General features: G+C 48.8%; 1 pseudogene; it reads left to right on the plus strand.

The window, feature by feature from the left end:
* LOC129392707 (uncharacterized) overlaps positions 1 to 17,168 on the plus strand; it is a 608,335-nt pseudogene that overhangs the window by 353,447 nt on the left and 237,720 nt on the right.

The following is a 17,168-nucleotide window of genomic DNA, read 5'->3' on the forward strand; positions in this document are numbered from 1 at the left end:
GCAGGAGCATGAACCATTGCAGATGTGAGAAGGTCTGTAAGAGGTGGGCAGGGCAGAAAGAGTCTTCGGAGGATGGCAGATTGAGTTGGTACCACCTCCATCTCCTTGGGGTGAAGACTCCTCTGCTCCTGCTAACTGACCTGAGAAGAAAGTAGGGCACAGTGAGGGGTGGGGGAGTCAGTTGAGTAGAGCCCGGGCCTCTGGGACCCCAGGCTCAGGCATGTGGGGAGGGTAGGCCCCCGGCTGGTGGAAGAGAGTGGGAAGTGAGGATGGGGCAGAGAGAAGGAAGAGACTCTACAGGGGAAGCTGGATAGGAGTTCCTTGGGAGATGAAGTTCCCAATAAAATCATACTTGATCATACTTGAGTATAAGTAAGTTGTCTCTTTCTAGGCCCAGGGATTCTGGCCACTGTGAGAGGAACAGCTCACCTGGAGTTTCTCCCCCCTTCTCTTACAACCAGCTTCCTCTGGGAGGCTCTTAATTTTGGCTTAACCCCAAGTTCATCTTTCCAGAGCTAGTGGTTGCCATGAACCCACTGGCTTTGAATGAAAGTGACTTGGACCCCTGGAGCCCAGCGACCGTTTCCATCTGTCTTGGTTCCTGTTCCTGAGAAAGAGCCTGTGACTGGTGCTGCTTGGGCAGCTGGGCATACCTAGACCAGTGAGAAGTGGGAGAGGGATGGGTCACCTTGCATAGCTGTGGCTGCAGGGATGGCACAGGAGACAGGGGTCCCAGGGGATCTGTTACACTTGGATCTTGTCTGATGGTTGAGATCTGCCGTTGGGCTGAACTCATCACTCAAGCACAGATTTTAGTTGGCTCATTTATAAAACGAGGCCAAGAAGGAAGCAACCAAAACCAGTCATTCTCAGGCCAAAGGACACCTGTCAAAGGAGAATCAGTGTATCTGTCAGAAACATCACCCCGTTGGCAACATCCTCCCCCTTGTCTCCTGCTCAGGCTGCTGCTTTGGGCAGTTGCTGGATGGGGGCCTATGATTTAAGTCCATCCCTCCCTCCCTTCCTTCTTTCCTTAATTCATTTTTGTAACCTGGGGGGTGGCATGAGGACCAATCTCTGTGTAGAGGGAGGCGAGGCACAAACACAAGGTTGATTTTCTATTGTCAGCTTTTTCTGTGACCATTGACTATGGGAAAACTGCAAAAAGGGAAATGAGAAGTAGTGTCTGTCTTCTCCTTGCAAGTTCAGAACTATTTACAGAAGCGACGCTCTCAGGACTGTGTGGGTGGGTGTGAATAACTGTGGCTGGTCCGTTCCTTCTCTCTGTCTCTCTCTCTGTCTCTTTTAATCTCTGCGTCTCAGTCTATATTTTGATCTCTTTCATGCATGAACACACGTGCACACACACACGCACACCCACAGATACACACGCTCCTCTCTCTGCCCAGGAGGTTTAAGGCGTGACTTGAGGTAAAACCCCGATGACTTAAATGAAAATTTGGAGCTCCAGGCACTGCTGGCATCTTCTGGGGGACCCGCTCCCCAGACTTAGATGGTGACTGGCTATGGCAGGCTTCCATTTGGTGAGCATCACAGAGAAGTGGATAAAGGCATCGGGGAGAATGTGACCACAGTGATTAAATCAACACCCAACCATTAACACCTTGGTTCAAGCCCTGGCTCCGCGGCATCCCTGCTGAGTTACTTTGGATGAGTTCTCAGCCTCTCTGTGCTTCTCCACCTGTAAAATGGGGCGGAGATCAATACCTCCTTCTTATATCCTTGTGAGGGTTAAAGAAGAAAATGCTTGAAGATCACTGAGCACACAGCATCCCAGGTGCTCCATAAACATGAGCTGTCACCGGTGTGAAACAGTGGAAAGGAACAGAGCAACTGGGTGTGGGTCTCGCAGGACCACCTGTATCCTCAGGCTAGGATGGAGTGTCCACACTCAGAAAAATCTAGACCAGCACTGCCTAATAGAGATGTCATGAGAGCCACGTATGCAATTTAAATGTTTCTAGTAGCCACATTAAAAAGTAAAAAGAAACAGATGAAATTAATTGTAACAATATATTTTATTTTAAATATTCATAATATATTTATACATTTAAATATACTAATGTGCTTTATTTTATGTATTATTAAATATTATCATTCTAACATGTAATTGATATAAAAATATTAATGAGATATTAATATTAATAGGATATTTTACATTTCTTTTTTTTTCTCATTGGTGTCTCAAAATCCAGTGTGTAATTTGTACTTCCAGCACATTTCAGTTCAGAATAACCATATGTGGCTAGTGGCTGCTGTATGGGGCAGTTTGGGTCTAGAGCCCCTCCAGGAGAGGGGGGACAGAGGGGGCGGGGCGAGTGCACTCGGTGGCTCAGTGTGGTGAGAGACTCAGGTATCATGCTAAACTGGGTTACTCCAAATCAGAATTTTGTTCCTCAACCTGGTCCCCCAACCTATTTTTGTCTCTGTTTTTGACAGGACTACACATCTGAAAATTCAGCCCTCCTCTCCAGTGCCAAGAACAGTCCACAAGACTCAGTAAGTAGAAGCACTTTGCTGAACAGATGAGAGTTTGAAACTGCTTTTGCATCCTTTTTAGCCTCTTTGGTTGCCGTCATCAATCACCGGGAGTGGTTTTTACCTGAAACTGATCTTGCTGGAGAAGTAACTGGGTTTGAGGGAATAAAGGTTCCCAGGCACTCGCAGAATTTCTATTAGGAAATACCTGGGGCCAGAGTCTCAGCTGCGGTACATGATATGAAAGATGAGGACCTCCCTCTGAGGAGGGCCAGGTCCACTGGGGAGCATCTAGAGGAGCAGCGACTGGGGGAGGGGCCACAGGCTAATCTCTTTACTTCTTGATGTGAGGATGGACCCCACGGTGCTGGGAAAGTAGGAAGGAAGTTTAACGTCATTTGATTGTCCCCACGGTAAAGATAGGGATGCTAACTGAGCGCTTTGGGGCCCCACATGGTGGCGGTGGACTTGGGTCTTTAGGGCATGTGACTGTGGATGGCGCCAGATGTGGATCCTGTGCACCCCTCAACTGACATCCAGGTGTACGGCAGCAGAGATGCTCCCTGCGCTTACAGTTCCAAAATCACTCCTGCCCAGCCTCTCCAGGATGTTTAACTGTGTGGTGCATTCCCCAAGTGCGGTCTGCTTCATTCCCCAAGTGCGGTCTGCTTGTGTACTGGTGGGGACCCTGAGATGATTTCAAGGGTCACGTGGACTTTTGTTGTTGTTGTTTTGTATTGATCATTATTATTTGGTTTTATGATGGTTTTCTCTTTATAGCAAGTGATACTGGCTTTCTATTTATGGTAGTGATCTGAAATACCTTTTGAAAATATTTAAGTGAAAAAAAGGTGAGTTGACTTAAAGAGAAAAATAGTACGGGAAATAAGAGTATGGAAGGAATCACAATGCAAATTATGGCAAGACATTATGGTAGTGATAAGTGAATGGCTGAGAATAGATTCTTTTATCAGAGATGTTCGCATGGCCCTGGGCAGTGTCCGTGTGCGTGCTCTGATTTGGAATGCTTCCCTCTGATGCCCCAATCATGCTGATACTTTGTACAAAGCTGGACTCTCCAAGGTCCCACCTTTTGGCCTTTGTCTATTCCCCCTAAAAGACTTTTGAGGTTGGGTTTTTTATAATAAACCTCATTGCTGGATCACCTGAAACAAGAATTTATCTGAGATGCCGAGAGGAAGAGGAAGAAGAGGAAAGATGATGAGAAATGACAACCACACAACCGACTTTCTTGTCCCATGTTGCAGTTGACCAGACATTTCTTCTTTGTTCTCGCTAAGTCCCCTCAACAACCCCGTAAGGTAAGTGCTGTCTCTGTCTTCATTGTACAGATGAAGAAACCAAAACTCAAGTGCAGTAAATGTACCCCAGAGCACAGAGCCTGGATCCACCCTCTGACCCACTCCATCACTGGGGCACAGTCTTCTGGCTTCACCCCAAGTCTGTGAAATTGTCTCCCCATCTTGTGGATGCGAAGATGGTTAATGGAGCAGGAAAGTATGTTAGTTACCTCTTGCCACATAAATAACTAACCCTGGGCCTCAGTCCAGGTACAAGGACAAACATTTATGATCTCATAGTACCTGTGGGTCAGGAATCTGGCTTTGATGGGTGGTTCTGGCTCATGGTTTCTCATGAGCTGGGGCTGCCATCATCTGAAGGCCTGACTGAGGCTAGAGGATCCACTTCCAAGATGGCTTAGATCATTATTGTCAGCTGGCCTCAGTTGCCCTGTGTGGACGTCTCCATAACGCTGCTTGGGTGTCCTTATCACATGGCTGGTGGATTCCCCCAGGGTGAGAAATCTGAGAGACAGCAAGGCAGAAGCCACGATGCCTTTTGTGACCTGTCCTTGGGAGTCACATGCTGTCACCTCTGCTGTCACCTCGGGGACCACTTTGGAGGTTGGCTACCACACTTTTCATAATCTTAAAATAACCACGTCTTATGGTTCCACACAAGATTCTTGTAACCTCACACCAAGCCTATGAAAAGAAAACATAAAGATCCTAAACACATTTAGCAGATGGGAAAATGAAGCCTGAAGCAGGAAAGTGACTCACCAAAGAGTCTTGCAGTTGGGGGTGCAGTGCAGAAGCTTTTAAGGAGAAAGTAGTTGGAAAAGAGTGGAGAAAACTCTCCACCTCCTATGCTCACTGTTCACAGTAAGACCAGTGGTGGCTGAGATCTCCATTTTCCATGAGCTTAGAAGAGCACCCCCTGGATTTTCTGCTTTCTTGGGTTGGGTTAGGGATTCCGCAACCACCAACCTCACCTCATGAAGTCTGACGGGTTCTTTTTACTGGAAGCAAAGATACTATCCTGCTTGTTTCCCCCTGGAGGCTGCAGACTTTTAGAGGTTTCCTGAGATTCAAGCTCTGAAGATCAGAAGACCCTAACCCTCCCATCCTTCCCCACATTTGACCTTCACAGTACCCTAGTCTGGGTTCTTCTGGCTGGAGTCCACAGGTCAGCCTCCCAACCCAACATGTCATAGGTAGCAGCAGTCATTTGTGTGACCTCCATTGGTGGCAGCATATGGTGAACCAACCATTCTGGGTGGCAGTTTGTCTCACATGCCTCAATGTGCAAAATGTGTTCACTCTTTGATCCAAGTAATCACATTTCTAGGAACTTACACCTTGGGGATGATTATACGAGTGTGAGAAGCTGTGTTTGTGTATTTGCTGAGGAATGATTGTATTAGCAAAAATAATAATAAAAAGATACACCTTCAGTATCCACCAATAAGGAATTATTTAACTAAATTATGTGCATCCATAAAGTCTAATTCTAAGCTGCTGCTAGGATTTCATGGTGAGGATTTATATTTATTGACTTGGAAAGATGCTCATGACATATTGTGGAGTGAGAAATGCAGCATATATCATATGATTCCAATTATGTGCAATTATATTCATATATTAATTTTCTCTGAAAAGCAGAGAGAGATGTCAGAAAGGCAGATGGGAAATTCAACTAAACGGTGGTTTTTGCACATTTTTTTGACTCTTCAGATTTTATTTCTTTTTTTTTACATTAAGCAATTGTTTTCCTTGATAGTAGAAATAATAATAATAATATTGATAATGACTATTTTTGAAATTAAGCAGTGAGTTCTGGGCTGTTAAGCGAGATTTCCAGGACAGCTGATAGCATTTTAGTAAAGTTTCATTCTCAGTTGTCATAGAAATGCTGCAATCCCTTTGGAGAGGTGAATATGAGGTTTACCAGATTGAACCAGGGCCCAAAGACAGACCTTTTGGTCCTTGGCTTCCCCAGGAGGCAGGATGCCTCCGGCCCAGCCACCTTTCCACTCACTGCCCTGTGGTGCTAGCCAGCTCTGCAATTTCTGACCCCAGCTTTCCACTTTAGTGCTGTCTTCCAGAAAGGGCCTTTCCTGGACACATTAGATGCCCACTTGCACCCAGAATAAGGAAATAATAATGATTGCTAGCATTATTAGGCACCTAGGAAGTACCTGCCATTGTGCTCGGTATTTCAAATGTATTATCTCATCTATCCCTGGAGCAGCCCAGTGAGGGAGGAACTATCCCTAACCCCATTTCACAGGTGAGGAAACTGAGGCTCAGCAGAGAGTGACTTACTGAGTCTTACAGCTAATGGGTATTGGATCTGGAATTTGAACCTAGATTGGGCTGTTTCCTGAACTGAGGATAAGGTCACCCGGTTCTGTTTGGTGGTTCAGGGAGCATTTCTGGGAACATCTTAGATGTGGGGTTGAGTCCAGAGTCAGTAAGTAAGGCAAAAATCACACCTGGTCAAAGTTACCTGCTAAGGATCCCATAGGAGGATGCCAGGCTGAGACCAGCCTCTCTGCCCCTCCACACGTCTGAGACAGCCATGCTTTCCTCGAACAGTAGAACAGACCAGAGTCTTTGCTTAGGCACTAGGTGAAGTGCCTGTGTTGAGGTCATCACACTGGATGCCTGGCCTATGCCTGTCTTTAAACATTGGGGCCACTGCAGTCAAATGGTCATGTGGTGAGAGTCGCTTAGGAAATGAGACAGATCCACACTCAATTTGGGGGTTCGCTCTGGAGTGAATGCCTCCTAAAGCAGATGGAGGTGACACTGCTGAGCACAAATAACATTCTGCTTGCGTTTTTCTCTCTTTCTCGATTATCCTGGAGATGTAATACAGTTAAGTAGCAGAATCCAAATTTCTACTTTGTTTTGCCTCATTCCAGAGCCATATTTCGTAACCCCTATACATTTCTGTAACAGATATATACTGTATTCACTTTCTTTTGTTACATAAAAAAATCACCAGAAACTTAGCAGCTTAAAACACCTGTTTGTTATCTCACAGTTAACATGTGTCCAAGGCCCAGGCCTGGTGTGGCTGGGTCCTCTGCTTAGGGTCTCATGAGGCTGCAATCAAGGTGTCAGCCAGGGCTGGGGTCTCACCTGGAGCTCACTGTTGTTGGGAGAATTCTGTCCCTTGTGGATGGAGGGCGGTGGACCTCTGCTCCTAGAGGCAGCCCTCAGTTCCCTGCCACCTGGCCCTCTCATGGGCAGCTCCCTGCTCATGGCACGTGGGAGACTCTCTGTAGGGCACACTAGCAAATCGGAGCCTTAGGTCTATACATCCTAATGGAATCATGCGAGTGGTATCCCATCACCTTTGCTGTTGATTAGAAGCAAGTCACAGGTCCTGCCCACACCTAGTGGAGGGGATTATAAGTGGTGTGAACAGGGGGCAACCCTGGGGTCTGACCACCACTGATGCTGTGCTATGAGAGTCCTAAGATGAATCTAAAGTTCTCCTTGTCTTGGGGTGCAGGGTCTTTCCGTCCAGTATCCTCCCTTCCTCCCCCAGGAGAGGGCTCACAGCCCCCCATCAGTGCTGGACCCTCCAGTCATCCTGACCCCTGCCATCTAGCCATGTGGGTGTCTTAACTTCCTCCCCATGTTAATTATGTGGGAGGCTCCCTGTTGCAGCCTCAGCAGCAAATGAATATTTAACGGAATGCTGCCACCTTTTGGAATTTAGCAAAAGGGATCTGTGTTGTGTAGAGGGATGGATGTGAAGCTGTGGGAAGAAAACGTGATCCCATTCCCTTTTACACCCATACCCGCTTGCCCAGCCTTTATTCTGCTGGGAGTTGACCAAGGTTTGACACCAGATTCTAGAAGAGAGAAAGAAAAGGAGCCAGTTTCTTCGTGAGGCAGGTTAGTTGGTCATTTCTTCTCTGGTTCATAGTTACTATTAGTGCTAACAGGCCTGTGCCCTGTTTTACATTCCAAGAGGCAGCAGGACATACAAGAAAGAGCTTTGGTGCTGTATTTCATCCGCGGTTCTGCCACCAGCTCATCTGTAAAGTGTGGGTCCACCAGGCTCTTTCAGCTCTCCACCCCCTGATCCCCCGTTGTGGTGCCTGTGACCAGGTATGGGAGACAGGTAACACCCCATTTACAGATGCCAGTCAATGGGCATGGAGCTAAGGCCACTCCTGTCCTCAGCAGGAAGGAGTGGCCCCTTCGATTATAATGATTGGTAATTAGTGGGGAGTGGCAGCCCAGGCACCATGCCAATGCCAGGTGGCTCCTGGAGACTCGCAGCAGCTGACTCGGAGCTGCCTGGCTGCCCGCCTCCCCTGTTGGTTCTCTTCCTGTACATTCAAAGGCATTGCCACCCTCCTGTCCCCTGGCATCCTTGGCGTTTCCCTCTCTTACTCCCCATCTGAAGTCAGCAAAGCTTATCCATTCTCCCCTCAGTACATCCCTAGTGGACCCACTGCTCTGGTCCATGTCTTCCTTACGTTGCGTCTGGATTTTATAACCAGCTCTACCCAGTCCTCCACTTCCAGCTCTTCCCTCTCCCACTGGTCAGCCTCACTTGTTTGACCAGGATTCTCTCCTTTTCATCATGTTTCAGTAGCTCCATGGGATGTGTGAATACAGTACAAACTCCTCCGATTCCAAGTTGGGCTTGGGCCCCATCCTGCCACTCCTCCAGCCTGGGTCCTCCCATCTCCATGTGCCATCTTCCCTGACTGTGGACCCTGGCTCAGTTTATCCCCTCTGCTCGAGGTCACCCCCACTGCCAAATCTAACTGTCCGGATTTACTCACCGTCCATCAAGATCCATCAGAAAAACCTTGCCCCCAAATTCTTCCTAAGTCTCTCTGGCTGCATTGAGTTTCTCCATCCACTAGATGCCCTCCGCCCTCCACTCCCCCTTCCTTCCTCACCTGCTCTCTTGCTTACCTCCCCTTCTCATCATCTATCCCTTCCTCCACTCCCCTCCCCTTAAACAAACTCTGTTGCAGTCAGTGCTAAGAGTCCGAAGGTACAAAGGTGAAAGAGACCCAGACCCTGCCCTCCAAGGGCTTGCAGTCTAGGAAGGCAACAATGAATACAAAGAAACCCATAATCGAGGCACGATCTGATTGCTCCTCAGTGGAGGCAGAATACAAAATTCGGTAGTGACACAAATAGGCAGTCAGAGAAGGCTTCCTGGCAGAGGTGACACAGAGGGGCAGCGTGGGCATGGGCTTCATTCTGGCTTAGGTTCTGGAGGAGGGGCTGTTGGAGATGAACAGGAGGGGCGAGCACACCCCCGTGCTCCACGGTAGGCAAGGAGTTGGGTTTTTGATGTGGTTGTTGTGGGGTCACTGGAGAGGTTTAAGTTCATGATTGCCTTGATCCAATTTGCATCTTAGAAAGAACTCCCTGGGACCTGGCTTGGGAGCCGCGGACCTGGAGGAAGCCTTGGTCCTCCTCAGGCATTCTTCGCTCCTGCACCCCACCGGAGCTGGCCTCCGGAGCAGAGGTGTCACCGGCTTGACACCCAGGCTTCCAGGCACGCTCTGCTTCTCATAGCTAATATGCCTTTCCATAGCGTCTGCTCGGCAGAACACCAAGTGTGAGGACGAGATAACAGCATTAAGAGCGGAAGGACAAAGCTGATGCTCGGGGCAGTGAGACATGGAGGCTTAAATTCTTTCCCTTCAGAATGTCTCACATGATTTTGGCTACGTGGTTCTGATGAAAGCAAGCCAGGCTTGCCAGGATGAAATGCTAAGTGGTGCTCACGACCTCGGGCACAGCAAGTGCAGAGGTCTGCTGCTCTGATGAGCAGCCATGCCATTTCTCCCCACCGCTTGCTGCCAGATAAAAGGGGGGAATCTCTTTGGCGATGTTCCCAAATCCCTGAGGATGGCTGTGCCCCCTGGAGACACAGGGATCCTGATAGGTTTCCAACACGAGCATCGCACTTCTGGTTGGGAACGTGCTTTCTCCCCACCTCCTGAGGGAGTGTCTAAAATACAGTGGGCGCTCAATAAATGCTTGCTGCTGAAATGAATGAGTGAGTGGCAGAATCAGCTTTACTGATTCGGGGCACCCCCAAAGGCTCCCTCGTGCCTCGTCCAAGTCAGGATTACCTCTCACCAACTATCCTCCTGATTTTTATCACCAAAGGTTGATTTTGCTCATTTGTGAACTTTATATAAATGGACCCCTGCAGTATATATGCATATACCTTCTTTCCTTCAACATCATCCCTGGGAGATTCAGCGACGTTATTGCATGTATCAGTAGTTGTTCTATGTAAAATTGTTGAGTAGTATTTCATCATTTGCTTGTACCATAATTATTTCATTCATTCTCCCACTGATGAGCAGTTGTTCTCAGTTTGGGGCTACGCACACTCGTGTACCTGCTGTTTGATGGACATATACACCCATTTCTCTTGGGAATCCACCACGGGGTATATTTGGTCGCAGAATAGATACATGTTCAGTTTTAGTGGCTACTACCCCAAACTTTTCCGAAGCAGTTGTACAAATTACCATTTCCACTATCCATGAATATGAATCCGCTTGCCTGCTAAGCCCTTTGAAATAGTATGTTGTGATTCGTCATAATGCCCCAGAGTGGCAGATGTGGTTATTATCATCCTCGATTCACAGAGGGACACACTGAGTCTCTGCTAACTTGGTGAAGGCCATTCAGGGAGTCAGTGATGGTGGGGGGCTTAAAGCAAGGACTCTGCTTCCAGAACAGCAGGAGCTCTTAAACCAGCATCGTGTACTATGGATTCTGGGCAACTGGGCTCTGCCATGGAGATGCTGGGGTCCAGGAATGGCTGCGAGACAGAGGGCAGGATGGCGGAATGGTTACGTGCACAGACTCGGGAGCCAGGCTGCAGGCACTGACTTCCAGCTCTGCCACTAACTGCAGATGTAAGACTGGGCAAGCGGCTGGACCTCTCTGCACCACACTCCATGTCTGGAGTTGATAAATCAGGTTGTTGTGAGGATTAAGTGAATTAATATAGGTAAAGCCTTAGGGGTGGGCACCAGGGAAGGGTTAACTCATATTATTATTATTGTTGCTGTTATTTTCAGCTCTGCCCACTTTAATTGCTGGACTTAGCTTTTGGGGAAGAGGGCTGCAATCTCAGCAAGCTCTAATAGTTGTCAGGCAGGCTGCATAATTCTCAACCCCTTCCCCTACCCTCTGAAGGTAGCTGACCTTCCGGATGAAATCTGGAATCTAATTTTGAGCCCTGATCATCGGTGTCACGAAGCCTGCTGGGGTGCAGTCCGGCTGGTCGCTTCTGAAATGAGTCTCTCCTCTTTAGTGCCCCTGATAAGAAATGCAGTCTGTTTGCTCAAGGTTTTCCCCTTTATAGAAATGGTCAGATTCCTTTCTTTCCACCATCTCCATCCAGCAAATCCATGCCAAATATTGATGTTTGGTAACTACAAATATCACACATAGCTTTTAATCAAGAGAGACAGAGGGAAGATAAGGGAAGTAAATATGTCTCTGTAAGGTAGTTCAATATTCTCAGTAATGATTTTGCTAAGAAATAAAATGACTGGAGGGAGGGGAGAGGCTCTGTGATGTGCATTGTAAAATGGGCTGGACCACCTGAAACAGGCTGGACCATGTCTGGACCCTTACTCCCAGCCCGAGGCTTTGATTTAAGTTAGATGGTTCATTACCCGAATTGGTAGATATGATCTCATTTACAGAAGGGAGAGCTGTATTTTAAATGTGAATTTCCAATATGCCATCAGTCTTCCATTCCCAGCAAAACACATCGAGCCAACTTCTGTCCTCCGTTGTCGCTTGTCTGAGACGGGAGTGGAATGTGAATGTCGGGTGCCCCACTCTGGAGAGAAGTCAGCCTGCTGGAGGCTGAGGGGAGGTCAGCCTCCAGGCTTTTGCCCACCAAGGTTATACTTCCTTCATGTGGGGACAAAGGGCAGTACCTCCTGGAAGGTTGGCAGGTGTCACACATCAGGAGATGTTTGGCCACGGTTGATCCAGGGCTACCCCAGGCCAGTGGGTGACCAAATCAGGTGAAACCCCATGACTTGGAACCAAACCCTGGTCCTCAAGGTGGGCCCCAGTAGCTCACTGCAACCCAGCATCATCCCAGTGCCTGCAGGTTGGTGGAGCTTAGCACATTCTGAGTGAGTGAATGAATGAATGAATGAATGAATGAATGAATGAATTGGTGGGCTTGCCTCCCCACCGGCATTATTGCTGTTGTCTTCTTTGGCTCCAACTTTGGCTTTTCTCACCTTTCAGTAGCCTTTGCTTTGGATTTTGATTTCTTCAACTTCTTTTAGCTGATAAAAATGACAAATCTCAGAAACCACTGTCAACAAAAACCAGTGATCCATCCATCCACCCATTCATCCATCCATTCATCCACCCAGTTTTGGGCACCACCATGTGTCAGGCCTGTGTAGCTGCTCAGGCTATAGTCATCAGCCAAGACATGCCGAGGCCTACCCTCCTGGAGCATACAGTCTAGTTGGAGAGACAGAGTAAGCAGATAAAGAGTAAAGGATGTCTACAGATGGAGGATGTTGCCCTGGGAGGGCCTGTTACAATGAAACCCGGCCCAGACGGTGGGCATATCTGGGGTCCCCCCAGGAGGGAGCTCAAGAGCTGAACTCCTGGGAGGAGAACAGGATCAGGGCAAAGGCAGGGAGTAGAGCCTTTCAGACAGAGGGGGCAGTATGTGCAAAGGCCCTGTGGCCAGAGGGGCGTGGTTATTTCCAGGAACTGTCAGAGGTCTGCCAGGGTGGCTGTCTCCCAGATGAGGCCAAAGGGATGGACAGGACAGGGGTCAGCCCACACAGGGCTCCCCAGCCATGGGAAGACACTGGTCTCTTTCTCAGAGCAATGAAAGGCCTTGAAAGGTTTTGTGGGAGGTGATCCAATTTGCATTTTGTGATGATCCCTCTGGCTCCTTTGAGGGGCCTCAGTTGGAGTAGGGGGCAGAACTGCAGAGGCTACAGAAGGAAAAACATCTGTTGGCATGGCAGTGGTCATCTCTTCAGGCTCCAGGAGGACGTCTACCTGCCATCCAGGTGGACTTCCTTCTGAAGTCTTGACACATATGCCCACACTACACTTGCAATTGCACAGTTGAAGATGGATTCCCCAACATAACCTTCTGGATTTTTGGCAGAGGGGGAGTAAGTAGATATTTCTATACTTGGGCTACAGCATTACCCCCACCCCACCCCATGCATACAGGATCTTCTGCTTGCTTTTATGCTTTTATGTCTGCCCAGCTGCTGATGGAGCCTGGTGACAGCCCAGAATAGGACTCCCAGAAGCTGAGGTTAAGTTGTCTAAAAATAGGGGCCAGGGGGAGAATGAGGGAGGCATGTCCTAATCAGGAATTTTCATTCCTAGATGTCTGTGAGCTGATAGTGACCCCAGAATATCAGGTCCAGCTCATGGGACTGGTTCAGACTATCATTTTGCGGGAGGAAGCCTTCCAGTGCTGGGGCCAGGCTGAGGTCATGGTAATGGGGCCGGGGTCCATCACTGAGTGGCGGGGTTGTAAGAGTACTTGATACGCACGTGCTTCTATGCCTTATCCTTATTTTATTACTCGAATCAAAGAGGGTGGCATTTTTTTTTCCTGGCTGTCATCTGATGGGTGGATTCATTGGTGGGCCTCAGAAGTCCCTCTCTCTGATCTTTCTCATCTCCCATTCTCCTCATCTGGGGTCCCCTTGGACTTTTTATCTTGCCGCCACCCTCTAGGGTCCCAGTCACCCATCAGTTTTCCCCTCGTGGTGATGTGGGAGGGAGTGTCACATCCCTTGGGAGCCCTGAGAAGAAAGTCCAGCCTTTTCCTTGCTAAGACTGGCCACCTCTCTTGGAACACTCTTGTGTATTCTTACACTCCCCAGGTGTCTTTTCTATCTTATCAAACACCCCTCTTGGTTGGGAAGTGGGGTCGGGTGGGGGACCCTGTTCTGTTACACACAGCCTGGGACTTGCATTTTTCTTTCAACAACTGGGACTGCAGACATTTCTAAACTAGAAGGAAAAAGCCAGTTTGGGCACAGATTAGAAACAAACTCCATCACCCTCCAGGTCCCCCGGGGACTGTTCAGGAGGGCTCCAGACAGGTGGGGGTATTTTCAGTGCAACTTTCATCTTTCTGGTTTTCCTCCCTGAGTCCACAGGGATTTCATAAACATTATGTTGCTCAGTTTCAGTTCAATGTCACGGAGTCATTCCAGTGTGTTCTAATTACTCAGACATAAATGATTTCTGGTGCACTTTAAATGATTTTGGATGCACTTTTGTCTCTCAGGTTGCTGATTTATACCTCCCTGGGACTTTGATGTTGTGCTTCATTGATTTCTTTTAAGGCTCTTCAGAGGTATATTGATTATAGATGAGGCATTTCCCTGTTCATTTGCTCTGTAATTCTGAAACACTCTCATTTTCCAGTCGTCAACACTCCACCCTTACCCCCTGCACTTATGCTGTACCAACAGCAAGAAGACACATTTATTGAGTGCTTACTGAATGCAGATCCGGGTACTAGAGGCTATGGGTGAGTGGAAATACACAAATTACATTAAATACACATTCCTTCCAAGGCATCCTTATCATTTAGACAAAGGGAGAACACACACACGGACTCATGGGACACGACAGGGAGGCCATGGGGGTTTGGTCCACAAGCTGCAAAGGATGCTTGGCAGAGAAGAGGAATGAGAGATGGGTGGGGCCAGATCTCTGTAGTGATGGTCTGTTGGCGTGGTGCTTTAACAAGGCAGCTGGGTGTGGTCGTGAGGATGTGGTGGGAGTCCCAGCTCATTCCCATGCTCATGGTCTTGAGCTTACCACTCGATGTTCTTGAGCCTTAGTGTTTTCATCTGTAAAATGGAACACATCCATCTTGTCAGTTAGCCGCTGTGGGTTGAGCACTTAGTATGTGCCGGGCAGGGGCAGAACCATGTTTTGTGGGACCTGAAGCTTAATTTGGGGGGCGCTTTAAGAAAAAGAACCCCTAGTTATGAATGTCTGACTGGGTTTCTGCCCTATGGTGGAGCCCACTAGGGTTAGCACCAGCGTCTTCAATGCTTTTTAAGCCCTGGACTTGTTTTCCTCCCAAATTATTTGTTGCATGGATGTCCGGTGTGTAAAACAAATAATAGCAGAGCTTCTGCGTTTGGGAACCCTTCCTTTCCTCGAGACTGGGCTGTGAGGTGCCTCCAGGAAACGTGTTCTGTGACTGCTCTGGGGGTGGAGTCAGGATCAGGACTCAGCCCTCCTCCCCCCTCCCCACTCAGGATGTTTCTTGGGGAGCATCTCTAAGGCAAGCCCCATCTTGAGAGGGACAGCATGGACCCACTTAATGGGCAGCAGGTGAGACAATCTGGCCACCACAGGCTGCTCCGCCATACCCCGGGGCTGCCTGCAGGTGTCCATCAGTGGCCAGACCCTCCCCTTTCCTGAGGTGCCAGCCTCAGGATCCCACAGCTGAGACCTGCAGAAGGGAAGATGCTGAGCACCCGCCACCTAGTGACCGTTTTCCAGAGCTGCCACTCCCAGCACCACCTGGGAGGAATCTTCTCTCTGGGCAAGAGTGAGGTGGCGGAGGCTGGTCAGCAAGGTCCCCAGGCTGCTCTTTGAGAGGACATGGCTCAGGTTAGCATCTTGCTGCTGCCTTAGAGCAGGAGTGACTCATGTCAGATTGCCCCGATTCTCCCACGGAGCCTCTGCCACTGTGAACATGGGCTCCCGGTAGTGACACCTCCCTGCCTCTTCTCCCCTCCATCATCACTGTCCTCCCTGTCCTCCCTCTCTTCTCCTGCCCTCCCTTCCACCCCTTCCTCCCTTCCTCCCCCTCTCCTCTTCCTTTCCAGTCTCCTCCTTCCCCTCCTCCTCCCTCACTCCTATCCTCTCCCCGGTCCTGTCCTCTTGTTCCCAATCCTTCCCATCCTCTGCCTCCTTCCTCCCCTCCCATCTCCTTCCTCCCTCTTCCCGTGGCTCAGCCAGCCTTCCTTTAACTAAATAGATATTTTTGGTGGTTCTGTTATTTGGTCTAGGTGGAACGCAGGTCAGTTGTTGAGTTAGAGGCTAAGCCACGAGCCCTAGCTGTGGATGCTGAGGGGTTAAGATTTCCCTCGTTCATTCATTCATTCGTGCAGGTGTGCACGCATGCACTCACTCACTCATTCACGGAAGCATGCACAGATTCAATAAAGACATTTTTGAGGCTAACTGTATGTCAAGTATCATGCTGGGCACAGACCCCATTTCTGGCTTTGACCCTGGACGTACAGCACAAGGTTTTTCCTCTCTCTTCTCTGCCTGGAAAGCTCCTACTCACCTTCAAGTTCAGATACAGACTAGGCTGTGAGAACTCACTCCTCCCACCCATTAGCCCTGGGGTTTTTTGAAGAGTTTACTGCTTCTGTCTCCTCCAAACCCAGTCAGTCCAGGGTTGCCTAGCAGTCAAAGCCAGCCTGACACTGAGTTACCTCACCGCCAACCGCCCTCCCGAAGACACCACTCTCATCTGAGGATAATGTCCAAATGCCGGTGTCTAAGCTCTGGTACAGTAGGTACTCAATAAATGATTGGCAATTTAAAGAACCAGGGTATAACTTACAGATCATAAAGTACATATCTTAAGTGGCAGCTCCATGAATTTTCACATGTGTGTACCCCTGGGATACCACCATCCAGCTCAAGATCGAAAACATTTTCATGCTTGGAAGGTTCCCTGGTGTCCCTCGGAGTCAGAGCCACCCCGCCCAGAGCCTCCACTACTAGCTCACTCCCTCTTTAGATCAATTTTGTCTGCTTTTGAACTTCACGTAGATGGAATCCTGACTTCTCTCACTCTGCATTATCTGGAAGCATTGTCCATGGAGCAGATGGTTGATGAATCTGAACTTGCTTGTTTAATTTATTGTCCATGCTTTGGACTTCTCATCCTGGGTTGAGTGGAAGCCATCTCAGGAGGGTGAGTCAGGTTAGTTTCAGCTCAAGTTTGCTTCTCCTTATCTTTAACATGGACTTTACTGAACCCAGCACCAGCGAGTGTTGGATCTGTCACCCAGCCTCCCGTTGCTGCTGGGTGGGATCATGGGATCCTAAGAACCCGGTGTGGGCAGGGGACATTGGGTCACCGATGGGCTCTAATTCCTCCCAGATACTCACTCCCTGTGGTTTCAGGGAGTCTGGGCTCTTTAGGTGTCCTGGACCGGACACGTCGCCTCATGTATCTATCGTCGCTGTAGCTCGTGCCCGATTTGCGGCAGTGCAGGAGCCTCAGGAGGACATTGGCTGGTTTACAAGCCACCCTGAGGGGTCACCTGTGAGCTCTGAGGC

Source organism: Physeter macrocephalus, chromosome 14 (genome assembly GCF_002837175.3).
Source record: "Physeter macrocephalus isolate SW-GA chromosome 14, ASM283717v5, whole genome shotgun sequence".
In the NCBI taxonomy this organism is placed as follows: domain Eukaryota; kingdom Metazoa; phylum Chordata; class Mammalia; order Artiodactyla; family Physeteridae; genus Physeter; species Physeter macrocephalus.